We start from the raw sequence: 17209 nt of genomic DNA on the forward strand, positions 1-17209 counted from the left end.
ATAACTCTACAGGATGTGGAAAACAGGCATCATATGGTATAGATAGAAAGCAGTCATATAAGTAAATACAATTTAAAAAGGCCAAGTATTGAATTCTCAGCAGACATCACCGCTTGCTGAAGGTTTTAGCCTGCATCCCGCTTGCTCTTTGACAAAATGGGTGATTAGCAAGAGTCAGAGAGAGGTCTGAAAGACACGCTTGCCCAAACTGACATGTTTCTCCCTGGTTTAATCAAAGAAGAGTAAAAAGAGGCTTATTTCCTTGTATCTGATTTAGTGTTATTTAATCCTGGGTCCAAGTTCCACCTAGAATCATCTCTCCTGCTACAAATGGCACATGCCCTGCTCTGGAAATCTCCATCAGGCAGTATTGACTCCTGAGTCAACAAGTAGCATTGATTGATGTTATTAACCATTAATCTATGCAGAAAGCCTAGGGGAGGTGTTGCCATGGATATCTTCCTGGAGGAGGGGATATTTGAAGAGGGTCTTGAAGGATGGAGTAGGAGCTTGCCTGGTGGCGAATGAGGGAGATGACATCCCAGGCAGAGCAAACAGTATGGTCCCTGCTACCCCATATGGCACCTTTGTGCAAATGATAAAAATATGCTACTTCCTCAGGACATTTGACGGCCATCTGCCAGAAAGTATTGGAATAAATCTGTGATGTCTACGATGTCATTATGGTACCCTTGTGCAGTGCCCAACCTGCACAGCTGTACTTGGCAGCCGTGTAGCAACATGCACAAAGGTACAGAGGCTGAGAGAGCTTGTGGTGGGTCCAAGCTTATTAAGGTGGGAGGAGTAGTTTGGTGGTTGTGTGGATGGATGTCAGGGGTGGGAAGGGAATGCTAAGTGTGGCAGAAGAGGAAGCCGGAAAGAAAAGTGGGACCTCATGACACCCCGCTCCGTGGTTTTGCTGAGCTTCAAAGTTGAAGCACCACCTCAGATCTTACCTTCTGAGACATGCATTTTCCATCTTCTTCCCACCCTAGTTCTCCCAACATCCACCCTCCAGTTTGACCAGCATCTTGTGTTAGAAGACAGGCTGTCTTGTCTTGGACCAGAAGATAGGACTCCTGGGTAGGAATCAGGAGATATGGGTGTCAGCCCTGCTCTACTGCTAGAAGCTACCAAGTGTTGGGCAAATCATTTCCATTCCCGGGGACTTATTCTTCTCATCTGTAAAATGACAGCTCCAATGTCCATCCAGCCTCAAGATTCTGATGCTGGGATTCTATGGTTCCAAAGTTCTGTGATTCTCCAAGATTCTGTAATTTATGTCTAAGTGTCCACTATTCTCTGATTCTGGTGTCAAGCTACATAGATTCCCATCCTCGATTCCTAAGGTGTGTGAGGACAGCTCTAAAATTCTACTGTGGTGGAATCACACAAAACCAACTTTCACATTTCTTCAATGCTAAGACTTCATCGATGGCAAGATGCCCCATGATTTTATGATTTGAGAAAGAAAAAGAGAATTACTATCCATTCAAATATAACACAGCTGCTTTCTGATCACTTAGAATTTTTATTTCGTCCTTATTGAAAGAACTATTTTAAACTTATTTAGACATAACTTTTTCAGTGTATCAATCTTGTGAGTCCTATAAAAGGAAAACACAATAGGGGACTTCCCTGGTGGTCCAGTGGTTAAGAATCTGCCTTCCAAAGCAGGGGACACAGGTTCGATCCCTGGTCTGGGAACTAAGATCCCACATGCCGCGGGGCCTGCACGCCGCAACTACTGAGCCCGTGTGCCACAACTAGAGAGCCCACGTGTCACAACTACAAAGCCCACGTGTCACAACTACAAAGCCCACGCACTCTGGAGCCTGTGCGCCACAACGAAGAGCCCATGCGCCACAACTAAGACCCAATGCAGCCATAAATAAATAAATAAATATTTAAAAAAAGAAAAACACAATAGACATCCATCAATGAAGTGAGTCCTTAAGTTTCTTTGCATTCATAGTCTAGACCTTCCAGATTGCTTTCAACTCAAAGCTGTTGATGTCCTTATTTTCTCACAGGTGTTATATAAAAAATATGCACGTTAGCATTGCTGAAACAATATGCACACTTGGCAAAACAAACCAACATAACTTGGAAGAAAATGACAAAGCAATTATTTTATATTTAATTTGTTTTATCCATACATTTATGTAACTTTTGCTACTGAATTTATGAATAAATGAAACACGGTAATAGAAAACAGAGAACAAATAAAAATTACAAGCAAAAATAAGTAACAAAGATAAAAAGAAACAAGTAAAAGAAAAGAACATCTAAAAGGGCCAGGAGTGTGACATGAGAGTTATAAGCCTATGGTTCCTTCCGTGGGTCCTAGTTCCAAAACGTCTCTTGAAATGTGAGCATCTTACCACCTGGAACAGAATTTCAGAGCTTAAATATGTCACATATTTGCCTCAAAACAGAAACTTTCAGTTTCGACTTCATCAGGTGCTCAGCAGAAGTGACGATGGGTACGATGCTGGAGGATAGCAGTAGAGCTGGACTTGATTGAGTGGCCGTGGTGCTCACAGCCTTCTCAGGGGCTTCTCAGCGCTGTTTTGATTCTGCATGAGTTTTGCTGTAAACGCTGGCTTCAGGATGCAATGCCTGGGCAAGCTGGGACGTCACCATGTTTCCACGCTAGATCTCAGCTCATGAATCTTTGAGTCTCAGGCCTTTGGGAAAATAAAGCACCTTGGTTATGGAACATCATCTCGCACCCACAGTGATCAGAGGCAGCCCACAGCCTTTTGGGCATAGAGACATGGACACAAAGTCAGCGATGTGTGTGCAAGAGCAGGATGGGGACGGAAGGACCACCTGAGGCGTGATCCCTTTTGTGCCAGCGCTAGATGGTGATGGATACACAGCAACTGAGTTTTGGAAAGAGGGCATGGTGCCAGGGTGCCCTGAGGAGGTTTTAGAGAGATGAACATATTTTTAGGGCCATGTTGCCATGACAGCCAGTCATCTGGATCAAGAACCCAAGATCAGGGTACTTTATGAAGCCTGGGTACCCAACTAGGAAGGATAACCCCACATCCTTCCAGCAAGAGGAGGGAACCTGCCCCTCTATCCTAGCTTCCTGCCTGCTGCTGGACCACCTCCTTCCCCCACTGTCCTGAGTTTGCATCTCAGCTCTGACATTTACTAGCTCTTGCCCTTGGTCAAGCCCAGTTACCTGATGGAGCCTCTGTTTCCTCATCTGTAAAACGGGAGTAATGGTAATAGAATCTTGGAGGTTGTTGGAAGGAGTAAACGATTAGCTTGAATGTAATTCTTATAAGGTGCTTAGAGCATAGCAAGCGTCTGAATCATCATTGGCATCATCTTCTTGAATGTCCGAGATGGAAAGGGGTTTACAATCCACGTGATTGATTGATTGATTGATTTAGCCACACCGTGCAGCATGCAGGATCTTAGTTCCCTGACCAGGGATTGAACTTGTGCCCCCTGCATTGAGAGCTCGGAGTCTTAACCACTGGACCACCAGGAAGTCCCAGAATCCATGTGCTTTATGCTACATTTATTCTTCCTGCTTTCGATGAATATTGACTGAGGGGCTCCCATATGCCAGGCTTTGTCTAGAAGCTGGGGAGACAGGTTGGGGAAGAGAGAAGAGGCCCCTGACCCAGTTGTTCACAGGCTGGAGGAGCAAACAGTAATGAGCTTGTTCATCTGCCTTCAACGTCACATCAGTTTCCCCGGCTGCCTGGTCCAGTGCCCATCTCATCAGGACATTTGTCAGGGGTGGGGAGGTGGGGTTAGGCTTCCTCAAGGCAGGGACAGCCAGCTTGAGACCTGAGGGGGTTCGCTGAGTTGGGGTGCTGAGAGGAGAGGTGCAACCTAGAAACCAGGCGATCATTCTGGTCCCCTTCTTTAGCGCCGCCGCTGAGATCTGCCAGTTCTGTCTTCCAGACATCTCTGGAACCCGAGTATGTCCCCAGCCCCACCTGGGTTGACCAGCTTCCCCCGGAGAATTTTAACGGCCTCCAAACCAGTCTCCCTGCCTGTCCTCTTCTGCACAATAGCCAGAGGATCTCTGCAGAAAGCAAAGCTGGCACGTCCTTCCACCGCTGAACGCCTTCCATATCTCTCCACCTCTGCAAGATAAAGTCCTGACTCCTTCTAGCCCACAAAGCCCCGCAGCATCAGCCCCTGCAGACCCCCGCAACCTCCTCTCACCCGCCCCACATCCTGTCCACTCTGCACTTCATGCAGGGCCCCTTGACAAAGGTCCTTCCTGCCAGACCTTTGCACCTGCGGGGCCCTGTGATTAGCACAATCTCCTATGAACCCTCAGCCGTGCTTCAGGCCTCAGTGTAAACACCCCCGGCCCTCCCTCCTTGGACCAGGTTGATCACCCTTTTCCCAACTCCATTGTTGGAGGGTCCAGATTACCCCAACTGGATGCAGGACCCTAGACCTCCTGTTACCTGCTGACTCCCAACGCCCAGCACAGGGCGCTCAGGAAATGCATGTTGCTAGAATGTTCTTAAACACATGCCCCATTCAGACCTCTTCCTTTGATCTCCATTTCTCCACCCAGAAAGGGACATTATAAAACATCCAGCAGGGCTACCCCATAGTGAGTCATACAAAGCCTGTGATACGTGCACAATAAACACTATATAACATTATTCCGTTGTTTCCAGGCCAGTAACAGCTGGCTCCATGGAAGCAGGCGAATTCATTTTGTCAGTTCCAGCACTTTGTACATGGCAGGTACTATTTATTAGACATATAAATGAATGAATTAATGAGCTATGAATAAACATATGGTTGGTCATGGACAAAATACTTCATATCTGTATGTCATCTTTTCCTTATCTGTAAGATGGGGATGATAATAGACCTCTCACAAGGTTATTAAAGGTTTAAGTGTGTAAATATAGAGTGCTTAGAGCAATGCCTAAATAGTATGTAATTATATAGATATACTATAAAGGTAATTATAGAGATATAATATATATATATGCATTTGCTGTTATGGTGGTAACTACTATAGAAATTTATTTTATTTTTTGTTTTAATTTTTTAAAATTAATTTATTTTTGGCTGTGTTGGGTCTTCGTTGCTGCGCACGGCATTTCTCTAGTTGCGGCGAGCAGAGGCTACTCTTCGTTGTGGTGCGCAGGCTTCTCATTGCGGTGGCTTCTCTTGTGTGGAGCACGGTGGCTTCTCTTGTAAAGCACGGGCTCTAGGCGCGTGGGCTCAGTAGTTGTGGCTCACGGGCTCTAGAGCACAGCCTCAGTAGTTGTGGCACATGGGCTTAGTTGCTCCGCGGCATGTGGGATCTTCCGGGACCAGGGCTTGAACCCGTTTCCCCTGCATTGGCAGGCGGATTCTTAACCACTGCGCCACCAGGGAAGTCCTAGAAATTTATTTTAAATAGGTAATATATACAAATGGTAAAAAAAAAAAAAAAATTCAAAAAGAACAAAGGTTCACAGTGAGAAGTAAGCCTTCATCCTTTCCTCCCCTTCCTTCAGGTATTCAATGCATATGCATATGATGCATAGATAGATCTATTATCTTCCCAGTTTTACAGACGGAGAAACAGAGGCACAGAGAGGTTAGACTGAGTTGAGCTCTACCAGCCTGGAGTTTTATTTTATTCTTATCTAACAGGGTTTCTCAACCCTGCACTACTGACATTTTAGGCTGGATGGCTTTTGGTTGGCAGGGTGGAGGGCTGTCCTGATCATTGTAGGATGTTTAGCAGCATCCCAGGCCTCTATCCACTAGATTCCAGTAGAAACGTATCCCCTCCAACCCCCCAGTTGTGACAACCCAAAATGTCTTCAGACATTGCCAAATGTCTCCCTGGGAGGTTGGTGGCCCGCAGGGCGAAATCACACCCTCCTTGAGAACCAGTGATGTATATGAATTGTATGATAGCCCTTCCCCGTTTTCCTTTTGTTTTCTACAGACAGTAGCATTAAAACTCGCTGCTCAGGGTCTAGTTTTCTTCTTTTACACCACTTCTTGGCGATCATTCCACTCCCCTGCTTGTAGACAGAGGGAACTTCTCTTAAGCAGAGTAGTAGCAGGGGGTGGGGAAAGCGATGAGCTGCCCGCCCTGTGGGTAAGCCGGCCGGCCGACCAGAGTTTCCGGGGCGGGCAGTCAGCTGCCATGGACGCCCCGCCCCACAGCGCGGTCTGGAGGCGGGACGGGAGGCGCGGGGAGCGGCCGTGGGCGGACCTGGGGGCGGGGCCACGTCCCGGACCGCCCCCGTTCGACGTCACGGCGCCATGGTCCCGCCTCCCCCGGCCGGGGCGGCTGGCAAGCACTGAGTCGCTGGGCACGCGGGGCTGCCGCGCCGTGCCTCTCGTGGTAGGTGTCTCCGGGGCAGCGAGGGGGGGCCAGAGCTGCAGCTCCCGGCAGGGGGCCGCCTGCGGGTCGGCCTCGGGCGGCGGGGAGCCCTCGGCCCTCGCAGTTTCTTCCCGGGCCCGGCGCAGCTGCTCGGGTTCCGCGGCTGGGTGCTGGTAGGGAGGCGGCGCGGGCGGGCGGGAGGTTCGCGAATTCTCACCCGCCCGGCGCTGCGAGCGCTTTCCCCCGGGTGCGGCGGACACCCGGCCCCCGTGACCGCGATTCTCGCTTCGGACCTTGCGCGGGGGAGACGCTCAGCGTGCGTGTGTTTTGGCGGGGAGGCGGCGTGTCTCCGCTGTCTGAGCCCCGGACCCCTCCCCGGCGCGCCCCACACGCGGGCGCCTGGACGCGCGGGGGACGCGTTGAAGTTAACTTGCAGCCGCCGTGGAGTTACCAGGCGTATGTAAAGTGAAGGGGGTGGGGGTAGGAAATCGCTGCCTGGGGAGGAGGGCGACGAGAGCATGGGATAGGGGCAGCCCTGGTGAACTTGGGGGTCACCCGCAAGGAGGGGGGGGCGGAATTTGACCAGAGGATCCCACCGCCCAGTAACCTCCCCTTCTCAGTGTGCACAGCTGAACGGGAGGTGCCTTGTAAAGCTGGGACGTGAGTGGCAGCAAGGGAAAGGGGGCATGGTCATCAAGGTTGGGCACGCCTGACCTGGCAAAGCCTGTTATTATTATGTGGGACAGAGGTCGAGGTCTGGCTTTTCCACTCAAAGGCTGGTCCCCTCGGGAGGAAGGGTGGGAACCATCCGATTGAGTGCAGTAGTTAGAAGGGCTGATCACCTTGTCTACTTCCCCTTTTACAGACGGGGAAACTGAGGCTCAGAGAGGTCTTGTGCCCACGGCCCTAGGTCCAACAGCTAGGATGTGGCAGAGCTGAAACTCACCCTTATGTGGCAGAGCTGAAACTCACCCTTAGGCCCCCTGACTTCATGCGTCTTATAGAGGTGTTGGGGCAGGAGGGCTGGTAAACTCCTACTCATCCTTCAGAAGCCTCCTTGGGCAGCACCTCCTCCTGGAAGCCTTCCCTGGCACTCCCCAGGCATTGTTGGGTGCTTCGTGTTTTGAATCCCACAGAGGTATCTGGCCCTTTCCCTCACTTATTAACCTCTTTGCAGGTCTGTCCCCCATTCTGGGCTGTGGGCACCTCTCCCCATATCCCATCTCAAATCCCTTCATTCAGCTGTGTGTCTAGATGGTTAGGCCAAGCTTCTGTGTTTGGACAAATTTTGGTGTGACTCACTCTGGTTTAATAGTGATGTGGCCTGGACGAGTCATTCCCCCTCACTCAGCCTCAGTTTCCATGACTGTGAAATCGGGTTTATTGTGTCATTTATAAATGAACCGTTTTAACTCATCGAATCCCAATTGTATAATATTGATACTATTATTTACTTAATATATATATCACCTTTTTTTAAATCTCATGTAATTTTTTTATAGTAGCCTTATTGCGATGTAACTCATATGCCATACAATTCACCCTTTTAAAGTATTTAATTTAGTGGTTTTTAGGATTTTCAGAGTTGTGCAACCGTCACCACTGTCTAATTTTAGAACATCTTCATCACCCAAAAGGAAACCCTGGGCCCATCAGTGGTCACTCCTAATCCCCCCACCCCCCCACCCCAGCCCCTGGCAACCACTAATCTACTTTCCACCTCTATGGATTTGCCTGTTCTGGACATTTCCTATAAATGGAATCATGCACTATGGCCTTTTGTGATTGGTGCTTTTCACTTAGAATGTTTCCAGCGTTTGTCCGTATGCTAGTATGCAGTACTTCATTACTATTTTATTTCAGCATTTCATTCTTTTTAGTGGCTGAAGAGTATTCCATTGCATGGTTATACCACATTTTATTTATCAGTTGTTGGGCATTTGGGTTGTTGCCACTTATGGGGCTGTTACGAGTAGTGCTGCTGTGAGCATTCGTGTACACGTCTTTGTGTGGCGTATGTTTTCAGTTCTCTGGGGTACAGCCCTAGGAGTGGAATCGGGGGGTCATATGATAATTCTGTGTTCCACCTTTTGAGGAACCGCTAAAACATTTTCCAAAGCAGCTTCACCATTTTATAATCCCAGCAGCAGCATATGAGGGTTGGGGTATAATCTTAAACAAATTTAGTCTTCAGCAGTCCTAATCTTTGAAATCACTGGCTTTGATGTGCTAGTTAGAAATTAACACACATGAAATTAATGTACATGAAATTAACGTACATGAAACTAACACACATGAAATTAAGCTCCTCCTTAGCAGAGTAACTGGGAATGCCTCTGGGACCATCAGTTAGGGAAACAGATCAAGCCTGTGGGCCTCTTAGCCGAGGTACGTGTGCACTGTGTCCCTTCTGTTCCTGAGCGGGACCAGAGGAGGCCATGAGGAACCCAGGGGCTCGCAGTGCCCAACCCAGGACCCAGCACAGGATCTGGTGGTGCCTTTAGGGACCTCTGCATGGGATGAAGGTAAAGCGGAGGCGGGGACAGCTCAGACCTTCCCACACCAGGCCAGCGGGGGTCCTTTGACAGCTGAGACTCCATGTGGAGGCCAGGGAGACCCTTGGCGGGTTTCCTAGACTGCAGCTCTAAGGGAAGGCCTGTCCCTTGGCTCGGAAGTGGGGTCTGGTCCTGCCTGTGTTCCACCCGCTACTCTATGCTCATTCTGAAGGTGACCTCCCCTGGTGGCCACGTGGTTCCCTTAGATATACCCTAAGTGAGCCACTGCTTATTTCCAGAGCTGCCACCCCTAGGCCTGAGGCCAGCAGTCCTGAGCGACAGATGCCCCACCCGTGACACGCTGGACACACACACACCCCCGTCCCTCCTCTCGGGTGTCGTCCCCCCACCTGGGACGCCCACCTCTTCCCACATGCTCTTTGCCTTCCATGAGGCCAGGCTGCAGGGAAGATCCTAGGTCAGAGGGTGGCAGCATCACAGGATAACAAAGGGGCTTGAAGGTCATCCGTTCTTCACGAGGTTCAACCTGTAACCTGCTGGTTCGGGAACTTCAACCAGCCTTGGGCTCTGTGTTCCCGGGTCCCAGCCACCGGCCTCCTCCCACCTGGGCAGCTGCTCTTTGGGAGGGCTGTGGAGACCAGGCCTTCTGGTGGCCATGTACAGCCCCTCCCGCTTTATTCACTTGTGCATACTTTCACTCTCTTGGCCTTTTAAAGTCCTGATTTCCTGTGCACGAAGAAGGCAGCCTGGGGAAACGGAAACAGGGTTGAGGAGGCTAGTCAAGGGGCTGCCCCTTGCTGGGCCTCAGTGTACCCTGCTGGGGAATGGGCATGGACTGAATGCAGTACCACTTTGGGAATCATAAAGTGTTCAGATGCTTTATCGACGTGACTCTGTGGATCAATTTGTAGCAGGAGTGGCAGATCAGAAGTGGCTGGTATTGACGACTTGAAAGCCCGGGTGTGGCCTTTGTGGCTTTGATTTGCCCTATGGCGGCGTGGAAGCTTGTCTGGGTAGCTGGCTCCTGGCCTCCCCACTTACCGCCCGTTCCTACTGCCTGCAGCAAAGCCCCTTGCTCTCTGCAGACACATCCACCCTGAATGGGGCTGCTCCGGAGAAGGTTCTGGGATGCCTGCCCCTTCCCATGCCCCTGCTTGGGTCTCCTCCACCCTGGGCTGCTGCGGCCCGAGGATGATTTGTGGGAATGATTCATTCAGAGCAGCCCGAGAGCTGGGCCAAAAATTGCAGGGAAGGACCGAAGAGGGCAGTGCCCACGTGCCCTGGGGGACGTCTGGGGCTGCCACCCGGAGAAGCTGCTTGTTATCCTGCATGCTCAGAAGGTGGGCAGCAAGGGCAGGGCAGCTGCCCTGGCTGCCAAGTGAATTTTGCATCAACCAGACTTTTGACCCATGTGGCTGTAGCCAGAAGGTGGGCAGGTGGCCAGAAAGTGGGCTTGGGTGATAGCATCCTCCAGGGCTCAGGCCTGTGTTAGAATCCGGCCAGTCCACTTAGGGGCAATGGGTCTGGGTTCCCTAGCTGCCTTCCTATGCCTCAGTTTTCTCATCTGCAGAACAGAAGTGCAAATGGGACCTACCTCCTGCAGTTGTTGACGGGAGGGATTGGGGATAAAGTATTGGGCTTGGCCAAAATATTCGTTCGGGTTTTTCCGTAACTTTTTTTTTTTCTTAATTTTATTTTATTTATTTATTTTTATTTTTGGCTGCAATGGGTCTTCGTTGCTGCACACAGGCTTTCTCTAGTTGTGGCGAGCGGGGGCTACTCTTCATTGTGGTGCGCAGGCTTCTCATTGCTGTGGCTTCTCTTGTTGTGGAGCTTGGGCTGTAGGCACACAGGCTTCAGTAGCTGTGGCACTCAGGCTCCGTAGTTGTGGCTCGCGGACTCTATAGCGCAGGCTCAGTAATTGTGGCGTACGGGCTTAGTTGCTCTGCGGCATGTGGGATCTTCCCGGACCAGGGCTTGAACCCATGTCCCCTGCATTAGCAGGCGGATTCTTAACCAATGCGCTACCAGGGAAGTCCCTTTCCATAACATCTTATGGAAAAACCCAAACGAACTTTTTCGCCAACCTAATACCTACCCTTCTATCGGGCAAAATGCAAGGCCCCAAGGTCAGACAGGATCTTCGGAGACACTTGAACGTGTCCCTTTGTGAGCCTCGGCTTCCCCATCTGTCCAGAGGCAATAATTATAAATAAAATGTCAACAGGGCTTACTGGGTGCCAGGCAATGTTCTAGGTACTTTATGTACTTGAACTCATTTAATTCTCCCAGCAGCCCTCTGAGATGTACATGCTGAGGCACAGAGAGGTGAAGTAATTTGCATAAGGTCACCGAGCTAGGAAGTGGGAGAGATAGGGTTTGAATCCAGAGTCTACACTCTTAATTTTCATCTTACCCCCTTCTTGATACCCTGTCTCAATGCCTAGCACACAGAAAACGCTCAGAAAATGTCAGTTGCTATTATTACATTATTATAGAATTATTCTTACATATTATATGATTGTAAAATTATGTTATTAATAATTGTTCATCCCTTTTCCTGCCTCTTTGCCCACATTCTTTCCTGGACGGACAGAACAAGCAGGGCTCTTGGCTTGTGAAGACTAGATTCCTACCCCCCTCCCCAATGTCCCCCCACTCCCCCCACTCTCATGAGCAGTTGGGGGCTGGACAAGAGCTTGGAGGCAACTGAGTCCCAGCTCTGCTTCCACATTGCTGTGTGACATTGGGCAAGGTGCTTCCCCTCTCTGAGACTCAGTTTCCCCACCTGTGAAATGGGCAGGTAGGGCTGTAGCAAGCTGCTAGTCAATGGCTTTGCCCTGCAGGTTGGTTTTTGTGTCGCTCCCACAGTGCTGTATTTTATTTTATTTTAATTAATTTTTATTGGACTGTAGTTGCTTTACAATGTTGTGTTAGCTTCTGCTGAACAGCAAAATGAATCAGCCATACATATACATATATCCCCTCCATTTAGGACACTACCAGTGCATTAAGTAGAGTTCCCTGTGCTATACAGTATGTTCCCATTATTTGTCTATTTTATACATAGTATCAATAATGTATATGTGTCAATCCCAATCTAGTGCTGTATTTTTTTTTTTTTTTTTTGCGGTACGCGGGCCTCTCACTGTTGTGGCCTCTCCCGTTGCGGAGCACAGGCTCCGGACGCGCAGGCCCAGCGGCCATGGCTCACGGGCCTAGCCGCTCCGCGGCATGTGGGATCTTCCCGGACCGGGGCACGAACCCGCGTCCCCTGCATTGGCAGGCGGATTCCCAACCACTGCATCACCAGGGAAGCCCCTAGTGCTGTATTTTAAAACGAGAAAACATTCAAATATTTTTAGAGAATAATTCCAGTGTCTCACTTCTTATGGAAACTCAAGAGCTTGGGCAAAACTAGAGTGGCCTGAAGCTGCCCCATCGATGGCCTGGGCTGTCCTGGTCGCTCCCCACGGTCCCCTGGCCCCGAGAGCCCCCTGGCCCAGTGCACGCCTTCAGGGCTCTGAGGACGCCAGGGACCTGCCTGGGTGTCACTTGAACAAGCAGATCCGTTGCTTTAAAAAATAATATAGGGCTTCCCTGGTGGTGCAGTGGTTAAGAATCTGCCTGCCAATGCAGGGGACACAGGTTCGAGCCCTGGTCCGGGAAGATCCCACATGCCGCAGAGCAACTAAGCCCGTGCGCCACAACTACTGAGCCTGTGCTCTAGAGCCTGTGAGCCACAACTACTGAAGCCCACGCACTACAGCTACTAAAGCCTGAGCGCCCCAGAGCCCATGCTCCGCAACAAGAGAAGCCACCGCAATGAGAAGCGCACACACCGCAATGAAGGGTAGCCGCTGCTCACCGCAACTAGAGAAAGCCCACGCGCAGCAACAAAGACCCAACACAGCCAAAATGATTAATTAATTATTTAAAAAAGAAAGTTAAAAAAAAATTGATATATTTTTTAAACCACTGGTTTTGATGTTCTCCAAGAGTCTTTCCAGCTCTGCTTTTCTAGGTTATTGGAGGCTGTCTGAGGCCTCTGATACCTCTTCTGCCACTGTAAACCCTCAAGGCTTTTAACACACCCTTGTCCCCGTCCCACACTCCCCGGGTGAGGAGCCCCTGTCTCTGGGCCCCAGGGTCCCGCCTTACCTGGTCCAGGTCCCTGCTTAACCCACGGAGCTACTTGGGGCCAGCCGAGGTCCCTGTGCCATGAGCACTGGCGGGTGTGTGTCTGTGTACCAGCGCATCCACACCAGCTGCACAGTTGCTGGGACACCATCCCATACCCTCTCCCTGTCCTCACAGGGAGACATTTTTGTTATTGACAACTCCATTTCCTGGAAACTGAGACTCAAGTCACTTTCCCGAGGTCACACAGGCCTGAAGTGACAACACCGGGATTCGAACCCAGATCTGCCCAACTCCACTGGCTGCCCGAGCGAGTCATCCATCCATCCCATCACTGCACGGAGAGCCACGGAGTGATGTCTGCAGTAATTGGCGTGTCCCCTGCACCTGGCCCTGGGCCTGGGTCATACTGGGCACTCAGTAACTTGCTGAATAGGGACATGCTACAGGTTCTCAGCTAGAGGCTGGGTGCAGGATTCAGGAAGCCACCAGGTCCCACTTTTTCCGCAGTGCACCTTCTGGTGGAGGCAGCAAACAAGAAAAAGGGTAAATCACATCTCTGACCCGAGGTGCTGAGCTGGGAAATTGGGGACCACACCTCTCAAACTTTTAAACACTTTCACGAATCGCCTAGAGCTCTTGCCAAAGTGTAGATTCTGATTGAGTCGGGTGGGGACAGGGCCTATGACTGCCTTTCTTGCCAGCTCCTAGCAGGCTCCAGTGCTGCTTGTCTAAAGACCACACTTGGAGCAGTGACAGCCTATATCAGAGGTCAGGAAACTACAGCCCCTGGGCCAAATCCGGCCCATTTGCTTGTTTGTGTAAGTAAAGTTTTATTGGAACACAGCCACGCTTTTACTTACATTTTGTCTGTGGCTGCTTCCATGCTACAACAGCGGGGTAGAGTAGTTCCAACAGAGGCCCTGTGGCCCACAGGACTGAAAATACAACAATTACTGGGCCATTTACAGAAAGTCTGGCAGTCTCAATCTACTCATCTCTTGGGTTCCTTCAAGTAATAATATTTTGTGATTTGGTGAGTATAAGGTGGTGATAAAAAGAATGATTGCAGTTAACATTTGAGGGCCTCCAGGGTACTTAGCTCTTTACGGGTAGTTCACTGCTGTATCCATTTTATAGGTGAGAAAACTGAGGTTCATAGGGATTGGGTCGCTGGCCCAGAGACTGGGGGTCAGGAGCTGGGTGAGGCCGGTTGGAACCAGGTCAGCTCATTCTTTTTACATGAGAGCTTCTGCCTGGACATTTTTTACGGAGCACAGAGAAGCTTTTGTTTTGATTTCAACCCATCCAAGGGTGCTCAGGTACCCTCATTTCTTTATTTGTCCTTCCATTGAGTCAACAAATATCCTCGCAGCCCATGCTGGGAGTTGGGGGCCTTGCTGAGTCCTGAGAAGATGTGGGGGATGCCTAGCCCTTCGCCTTGCGGTGCAGGAGGCCATGCAGGCTGCTAAGCGCTCCCATTGACGCAAGAATGGGAGGCAGTCAGGGAAGGCTTCCTGGAGGAGGGGGTATAAATTTACCAATAGGAGTTAGCTGGGTAGAGGAAGGCAGGAAAGGTTTTCTAGGGGAAGGGAACCACAGCCACAAAACTGTGGGCTTTGTAGGTTAGAGTTCATGGCACTGAGATTTTAGTATGTTTGCGTGTGTATGTTGGGGGTGGGAGGGTGTTAAAATTGGCCAGGTCAGAGAACCTGGATTTTACCCTGGAGAATGAAAAAGAGTTTTCCTCTCCAAGTCCCCTTCTACCCTCTGATGACTCCCTGGACAGAGTCTTCACTAGGTGCTACCTCAATGTTTCTCTCTAGAGTCCTGTGGACCCCAGACCCCCACTGGGCCCCCCTGGGGTCCTTGGGCAGGCGGCAGTCTCCAGCTAGAAGGGAGAGGGATCGCTTCCTTTGCATGTGTTTTTGCAGTTACTTTTTAATTAGAGTGTGTTTTTAATTTAAGCTGGGGGGTAGAGTTTCCTTTGAAAATGTTTTAACGATATTGAATCCATTTAACAAAAAAAGTAGGTGAGAGTAAAGGGGGTTCTGGCTGTAGCCAGCGTCATGAATGAAGGTGGTCTTCAGCAGGTGGGAATTTGGGGAGCCCCGTGGCAGGAGGGGGCCAGACCAGCAGCAGCCTTCTTCTTAATATTCTGCTCTTTCTCTGAAGCCGCAGGGGCCTTGACCTGGGGTGGGGGTGGGGAAGGACTCCGTTAGCCATGGTGGTGCAGGCGCGGGTCCTGGTTCTCGCTGGGCAGCTGGGGTTCCTGTTCCAGGCTACTCCCTCTCCGCGTCTTGCTCCTCCCCCACGCCGTGTGTCTGTCTTCGTCTCTGTTTTTGTTGCTCCCTGTCTGTCTCTCCGATCCCTGTCTCCCTCTTGTTTATGTCTCTCCCCTGACTCTGTCTCCCCTGCCTCTGTCTCCCTTCATCTCTGTCTCTCCTTGTTTCTCTCTCCCCACATCTCTCTCCCACCTCTGTCTCTCCGCATCCCTGGTTCCCCCATCTCTATCCCTGTCTGTCTGTCGTCTCCCTCCCCCACCTGCACTGCTTCCCCTTCTCCTCCCCACACGCACACACCCTAACACCACTCTTCCTTGCTTTCCCTTCCTCCATCTCCGTCCCACTTCCTTTGGCCGTGAGTGATATCCTGCCTCAGAACCATCAGAGCCCTTGCAGAGCCCGGGGACGCGGCCAAGCATCCCCAGTGGAAGTGTGGGAGACTTGGTGTGGGCCACGTCCCCCGTGAAGAGGGAGATTAGGAGGTCTGTGGAGGCCATGCCGTAGTCCAGGGTTTGGAATCCAGCCCTGGCCCCGGGCCCTTCGCCCGGCCCAGCTGGACCCAGGGCCGTGGGGGCCCGGGGTGCGGAGAGGAAGCCTGGGTTGACAGCAAGAGGGCTGAATGCCGCTTTGGGTTTGATCGAGGATCCTGGCTCCCAGGAGTAGGTGCGAGGCCCACGGCATGTTGCCTTCGGCCTTCCTTGGGCCACCGAGAGGCTGTGAGCTCCATGGGCAGGCACCAGGCAGTGTGTCCTTGGCTCCCCTTGAGAACACAGTAGGCCAGCAGTGCATATTTAAGGGCTGAGAGTTTGGGGGAGCATAGCCAGATTAGAGGTTGGGTCCAGCCCCTTCCTTTCGCCAATGCAGAAACTGATGTCTAGAGAGTTGAGGTGATTTGCTGAGGGTCATGCAGACAGGTTTGGAGCACAGAGCAGAGTCTGGGTCCCCGACCCCCAGCAAGACAGGGAGAGCAGGTGGGTGCTCTGGTGGCCCTCTGTAGGTGTCCTGTGAAAACCACCTCTTAGGAGGCGGGAGACTTGGGTTTGAGGCCACCTTGCCCTCCTGCTGGGGGACCGTGGGCAAGCTTTTCCTCCCTGGAGGTCCTCTCTGTCTCTACATACCCTCCAGGTGATGACGCACAGTCCTGGGGATTGCAGATGGGGTCGGGTCTCTGGGGTCAGAGGCCGCTGACCTCACAGCGGGTGGACAGCGTGTTTGTTCTCAGCAGGGTCTGTGGCTGCCCTGGCCTTGGGAACCTCAGTCCTCTGGTTATATGTTGCCTGGTCTGCGTCACACGGAGGATGCTGTTGTAATCACAGGCCTATTGTGGGTTCGCTGGGGAAACCCAGGAGAAGACGTAGCTCCCTGTTGCCTGCAGAGGACTGAGGGATACTCCTCCTCCCCCGACTCCAGGCCCCGAGATCGGCTCCCGCCCGCCTGTCGCCTCCCCACCCCTTGTGAGAGGGTTCCTGGTAGTGCAGTGCCTTTGAACAAGCAGCAGCACCCCCTGGAGGGCTTGTTCTACACAGCTTGCTGCACCCCATACCCAGAATCCCCCATCCAGCAGGTCTGCAAGGGGCCCGAGAATTTGCATTTCTTACCGGTTCCCAGGTGCTGCAGGATGCAGCTGTCTGGGAACCCAGTTCGAGAACCACCATGGTAGTGCATGCTCTAAAACCAGGTAGTGTAGGCTTAAGACCCTGCTCCACTATCTCCCTGCCTTGAGCTCTCAGGCGAGGACTTACCTCTCTGTGCCTCGGCTTCCTCGTCTGTAAAATGGGATAATAACAGCACCGGTCTCGTAGATTAGCTGTGAGAATTAAATGAGCTAATACGTGTATACTGCCTAGAACAGTGCCCGGGCACGGAGTAAGCGCTATATCCATGTTTGCTGTTATTACAATTACTGTTGTTGTTATTTTTATTACAATTATAATTTC

At 51.1% G+C, this 17209-nt stretch overlaps 1 protein-coding gene across 4 annotated transcripts in view; it reads left to right on the forward strand.

Annotated features, from left to right (window-relative positions):
* Nucleotides 1-6290: 6290 nt before the first annotated feature.
* The window catches only part of TPST2 (tyrosylprotein sulfotransferase 2), a 56688-nt gene continuing 45769 nt past the window's right edge, over nt 6291-17209 (forward strand). The window contains exon 1 of one of the 4 annotated variants that reach the window (XM_029219218.1): nt 6291-6352. The gene's annotated coding sequence lies outside the window, so the exon portion shown is untranslated. Of the gene's footprint in view, nt 6788-17209 lie in introns of all 4 variants that reach the window. The other 3 variants (XM_029219224.1, XM_029219212.1, XM_029219232.1) reach the window with 3 other exon arrangements.

Source organism: Monodon monoceros, unplaced genomic scaffold, assembly GCF_005190385.1.
Source record: "Monodon monoceros isolate NGI ecotype Baffin Bay Population unplaced genomic scaffold, NGI_Narwhal_1 Super_Scaffold_1, whole genome shotgun sequence".
NCBI classification, from domain to species: domain Eukaryota; kingdom Metazoa; phylum Chordata; class Mammalia; order Artiodactyla; family Monodontidae; genus Monodon; species Monodon monoceros.